General features: G+C 42.2%; 1 long non-coding RNA gene across 1 annotated transcript; it reads right to left on the minus strand.

The window, feature by feature from the left end:
- Positions 1–4,285: 4,285 nt before the first annotated feature.
- Positions 4,286–6,122, minus strand: LOC140224364 (uncharacterized). Its single transcript, XR_011899658.1, has 2 exons — positions 5,552–6,122; positions 4,286–5,026 (listed from the first exon to the last, which is right to left on the minus strand). It is a non-coding gene; the product is annotated as an uncharacterized lncRNA (long non-coding RNA).
- Between the last annotated feature and the right edge of the window lie 221 nt (positions 6,123–6,343).

Genomic DNA, 6,343 nt, shown 5'->3' on the forward strand with positions numbered 1-6,343 from the left:
AAAATGAAATAGACTACATTTTGCAATTCGGAACTACGCTTCCTGGCTTATCTGTAAATGGACGTATTTCTGTCAAACGGAACTAAGCGCCATCGGGGGAGGAAGGGAGAGGGGGGCTTGGATTGACGGCGGAATCGGGCGTCGGGCTCATTCCGTCCTATGCTCGCAATGCTTTTCCATGGCGCTTAGTTCCGTTTGACAGAAATACGTCCAAATATGCTTATGTGCATATAGAAACGAATGGTACACATGTCGTTTCTGCACTGGCAATGAGCCAAACATTGTAGTTCCGAAACAGTTTTTGCAGAAGTTTCCGAGAAATTCCCGGAGTGATTTGAAATAACATCACAAACATTTTTGACGCGTTTTTTTCCGTTCGTTCTATTTTCTTTTTAGTAAACCAAATTAATTTTAGGCGAATGACGTTTCCGAATCGCCGCATCGTTTAAACGTCGTCCGAGTTGCTGAATCGTTGCAATTAAAATACTTATTTAACCCTTAACTGTGGCAAAACCCGGGCAGGGACCGTCAATAGAAATGACGAGTGGTCCTAGTTTTGCGGCGATTTTAGCACGCGCAAGTTAGGGAAGGAAGCTCAGTCGAAGTGTCGAGTCATCTTCAGAATGTGATGCGCCTTCAATTCAGTTAGCGGCAGTGTTCCAATACTGGCGGTCGAGTAGTTTTCGCAAAGTAAACCTCGCATTGCGTTTGGTGCAATGCGAGAAGTATTCATGCACTCTTGTAGGCGCTAATATGCGCTTGACGCCGACCGCACTGTTTGGCACAATGCGTAAAGTATTCCTAAAGTCTCGCAGGCGCCGATATAAGTTAGACACCGACCGCGACGTGTTCGGCGCGATTATTCGAACTTGCGTTAGGATAATCATGGCAGTGAAAAATGGGGCTTAAAAGGCCCATGTTGTGTTTCGAGGCCGTTTGAGCGGTCCAACGTTGCCTCGTTTCTCCCAATTAAACATTTTTTCCTGAGAAAAGTCAAAAAAGTTTTCTCAGTTTTTTTTTTTTTCAGTGTAATACTGTTAAATCGACTTTCGCCTTTATCAAAGGAGGATGTAAGATGTGCATAACCTCAAACTTGCTAGCTGATAACAGTGTTTATTTACGGCCGTAAGAAAATCGTGTCAGCCTATTTTCTAGCGACCAATGAAAAACCGGCACAGAAATGGCCATACTCTGTCTATAAGGGTACTCTACTCGGGACTGGGTGACGATGGACGGCAACGGGGCGAGAAGGCACGGATAATATCGGAGAGGAGCCGAGTGTTTACAGGGATTTGTGTTTCATATTTTTCCGGCGGGTCTTCCGACTCAAGTGCTTACGCTTTAAGCACTCCAGCGGCGGAGTATATTCGAGGCTCGTGCGAGCCGCGGCTTTGAATCGATGCACAAAACATGTATCACGGCTCGCGGCCACGGCTCACCCCCAAAGTGCTCTCATTCACACCTGTTCCGCCACTTTCTCTCACCGCCCCCACCTCTTTCACCCGCCTCATCAAAGTATTTCGATACCTCCACCCTTAAACTTGAAGCCCTCCATTCATTGTCGATCCCTAGAGACCTCTTTTTCCTCAAGGAGGCTCCATATCCAATATCCATGGCCAACAGACCAAACCACGTATCTTCGTTCGCGACGTTGCAGATTTCCCGTCATGCTTCATTTGGACGTATTTCTATCAAACGGCCCTAAGCGCCATAAGGTGAGGAAGGTAAGGGGGCTTGGATTGGTGGCGGAATCGGGCGTCGAGTTCATTCGTTCCTATACTCGCAATGCTTTTCCATGGCGCTTAGGTCCGTTCGACAGAACGCGCTATCCGGGATTCTAAATTCCTCAAAAGGAACTTAAATTGGCACTTAGTTCCGTTTGATAGAAATACGTCCATTTAACATTCTGGATATTAAAAAAGTGTGCGAGAACTTATGAAATGCTGAATTACCCGCTGAGGCAGCTACTTCAGCAATGTCAAGATGTAAAACTAACTTCTGTGACTGGTAATTCAGAATTTTACGAGTTCTCTCACACTTTTTTTACATCCTGAATGTTAAATCAACTTCACTTTTTTTTCGGTGCACGTATCTTCGTTTTCGACGTTGCAGATTTCCCGTGCTTCATTTATTATCCAAAAGCTATTCGTCGAAATGGAGATGTTGCATGTGTGAGGAATTTGCGATTTGACTGTTGATTCTTATGTAAAAGTTTGCGAAAAACACGATGGTGCCACTGGTTTTCTCTGAAATCAACTCCCAAGCTCAAAAAAGCTCTCAAGTTGAGGCCAAAATGGAGAGGATATAGCCCACGCTATCCTGAGAGTCCACGTCTACATCAAGACAAAATCTCCTTCTCCATGCAAAGATAGGGAGCAAATACGTTGACAGGGCTGTCACCTCATTTGGGGACTCTAAAACTGAAATCACGGCAACCCTGCCAATGTATTTGCTCTCTATTTTTGCATGGAGAGTTTGTCTTGATGTAGACGTGGACTCTCAGGATAGCGTGGGGTATCCTCTCCATTTTGGCCTCAACTTGAGAGCTTTTTTTGAGCTTGGGAGTTGATTACAGAGAAAACCAGTGGCACCATCATGTTTCTTGCGAACTTTTACATAAGAATCTGCAATCTGAATTTGCAGTTAGAAATACCCAAGATTTTTCTGTTAAAAATGCAATTTGCGAGGTGAAACTCGGCAACAGTCAATGTTGTTACGGGCTTTCGTGAATGAAACGACCAAATATCGTAAAAAGAAAGCAAGAATTTTGAGGATTTTAAGATCGCTTCGTACCTACCATAGAATTTGTTAAAATGATAGAATTGCTCACTTGATGTTTTGTATTTTTGATGGTATCACTTTTAAGAAAGGTAGGTCTCTTTAAGTCTGCGCTCAACTAAAGAGGTGCGTTCTTACCTTTTCTCTTACCAAATTGATCACTTGAAAATTTCAAGAGTCGGCCTGGAATTTTGAAGCCTGAGCCAGACTGAGAAGTGCGCGAAGAGAGGGCATCACAGCTACGCAAGTGTCCATGATAGTTGAGCAACTTATCAGACCAACTTCAGCCGTTGCTCCAGCCACAGATGCCTATTGGTGTGTCCTTTCATGAGGAAATACGGTGTTTAGAAGGCAGAATTCGGCAATATCGGTTAAGCTTGTGCCCTCTGCGTCCACTGCCGGCCATAAACTTGCGATCCCTGTGAGCTGAGCTAGTTACCCGACAAACAAGCATTCATTCGGGGCGCTTCCGCCAAATGGGGGAGGGAAAACCGCCCCCTCTCGTCATTTCAGCGTAAAACCACGGCTGAATACAGTGTTTCTAATGGATGTTCAGCGGTTCTCACCTCGGAGGATAGATTGATTACATTTGGCAACGTTGCCGCGAATTAATCCCGGGAACAAATGGAGATCAAACCGCTGTGTTCACCTCTTCCTCCCGCTCGCTCCGCCTAGGCCACAAATTCTAATTCGCCAATATGTCTCCCCCGGCCGCCCCCTCCCCTAGCGCGCCTCGAGCTTTCCCCGCCCCCGCCCCCGTCCTTGCATTAGCTCGACGTTATGGAATGAACACTCAATTATTTAGTTTGGTGCGATCGAGCATGGTGGACGAGAGGTGAGGACATTAGTTTAGGCGTGTGTCAAACGGCGCGAACCGTTGCCGGATTTCCGGTCATGCTTTTTGACTATTTCCTGGAGATTTGGCCGCAAAGGCGATTTATTTCAGAAACTCGGGACTTGTATCTTTCCTGAAAAGAAAAAAAATAGTTTCGGGAGTCAACGCTAAGATTCGCCAAATGATGATTGATGGCCAAAACAGTTGAACGATACTGCCGTGCGAAGGAAGAACGGCGTATGAGCCTTCAAACGTTGCCAAATCTCCTTCGGAAAATCACAAATTTTCGGGAAGATTTGTAAATATTTGTCTTTTAATTTTTTAGGGAAATTCGCTCGTAATTTGATCTAAAGTATCCAAAAATTTAAAGGAAAGAACATTCATAGCGTTCTTCAATGATAAATATTATCTAAGAGGCAATTTGATAACATTTGAATGTTCATACGGCGTTCTTCCTTAGCGCGGTAGAATAGGTCAGTTTCGCTAGAGTGGTTTTTTCGACAGGGTATGCCAACTGAAAGGATCAACCATCTTCGGTTTTACGGAGCTACTAAGACCTCAAAAAAATACGAGCGTCACATGCAGATGATTCAAAAGAGCAGATAATAAGATTCCACTTGCATGTATTACAATGAACTTTATACTATCAAATAAGATATTTAGACCAATGAGCACAGCTTTAAACCAATGTTGTGTATTACATTTGAAAACAAATACATTCAACTTGAGCCTCTACGTCTACAATGACAAAATTGTTAACAGGTGCAGTAGATGATAAACGTCAAAGGTTGGGAACAATCCATTCTCACCCGCTCCCATCTAGTATTACCAAGAATCACCGTCGGGTCTGATGGGTGTCCATGCAGTCTCCCTTTGAAAATACTCTAGGTCACAGAATCTTATTTTAATGGTTCAGCATAACGATTGGTAAAAATGCATGAGATCTGCCCAAACGTCAATTGTCTACGTTCAAAATTAAAGGAGATATCGCGTATCGAAAAACACAGCGTATGAACGTGACCTTACACTTCTTAGAAAAGACTTGCAATGTGAGATGATAACAACATTTTATTAGATTCAACGTCAACAAAAGATATGAAACGGTCTTATAATTGATTCCAATTTAAAAAAAAAAAAATCAGAATTACCATATTCCACGAAAAAAAACCCCGAGATGATTATAAGTTGTCCATTTAATTTTGAAACGAAGTCTCATTACCTACAGTAAAATAATTTCTTACTTAATTTCCATACTTCATTGATATATAGAGTTTTGGATGGAAGAAAGTGTGCACTCAATCTTCCTTCAGCGACTCCAAAAGAGTGTTTATTCCCGTCACTGTCCATTCACGGAGAAATTTCATCGCCCAACTTGCCCAAGGATAATTTCGGGTGGAACCAGCCTCGCATCACCTAGAATAGGAGGATAAAAAAATGGAAATTTACAAAAAGTGAAGAAGGATGTTTATTATATAATGAGGGTTTGTAAAATTGATGACTTTTTTTCGTAAAAGGGCTTATGAGAAGGACGTCCAAAGATCAATGGACCATTTGACAAGGTACGAATTTAAGCAATCTGATACATGTTTATTAACCAGAATTTCACGTAGAACACAATTCATATAACGAAAATTACTGAAACCAACTCCTAAGGAAGATATTAAAGTTTTTATTTCACATTGGTTACGAGGAATTTGAACTGCCCGCTCACAAGAAACTCACAGGTTGCGCTTATTGAATTGCGTGATTCTCAATTTCTGAGTTACTTTCCCCGTTTCCAATGTGCACGTCGTGTTCTATGCGTTATTTACCTCCCGTATAAATTCGTACAGAGTAAAGTGACCCATTCAAAAGAATTTATCTTTAGATGTCTACCAATTTTAAAGTTAAACGTCGAAAAAGTATATTTGAAGCTGGGGACGAGAAAGTTCAGCTTACCGGGCCCCGCTTCGATAGCTCCCTCGGTTGATTCAGCAACTTTTGAAATCTTGAAACTGCAACAGTTCTCCAAGATGACACTAAAAATCAGGGCAAACAAATATTTTGGCATTGCCATTATATGTCAGAACTCGCGATTTATCCATTAAGGCCGATTTGACGGACGCTCAAGTGACAATGTAGACGACGCGCTTTTGGATGACCGGGGTAAGGTGGGATGATCATAGCTGGACAATGACTGGTACAAGAGAGATCACAAAACTCCGTATCAGGTATTGTGTCGATATGAACAATCAGAAATATGCGATGAAATTACGCGGCAGCGCCTGAATTTTTTGAGAGAGTATCAGTTACAACAGGTAATTGTTAATGGGAGCTTGGAATTCTAACCGGGTGATAGCTGGATTCAATGATGAGATCTGGCCTAACACTACTGACGGGTAACCGAGGAGAGGTGTAGGAGGATAAATGAAATTTTGAGAAAATGGACCTAATGCCGTATGGGCGGAGATTTAATTAAAAAATGCCTCCGTTTTTTCCTAAAGCCTACGTACTTTTATGTTTTTTTTTTAAAAAAATCTGTTTGCTTAAGTCAATTTTGCAATCTCGAATTTTAGTAACGTCCCTTCGTCTGGGAAACGAAAATTTGAGGTACAAGAAAATTTTGGCAATAAGAGACCAAGTTTTTCAAGTTTCCGATACTGAATTTTCAATTGGACATAGGCAACTGACTTGCAGTTCGATGCATTTATGCTAAAAGGAACTACATGACATGCGAACTTTATCCACGTA

Source organism: Bemisia tabaci, chromosome 4 (genome assembly GCF_918797505.1).
Source record: "Bemisia tabaci chromosome 4, PGI_BMITA_v3".
In the NCBI taxonomy this organism is placed as follows: domain Eukaryota; kingdom Metazoa; phylum Arthropoda; class Insecta; order Hemiptera; family Aleyrodidae; genus Bemisia; species Bemisia tabaci.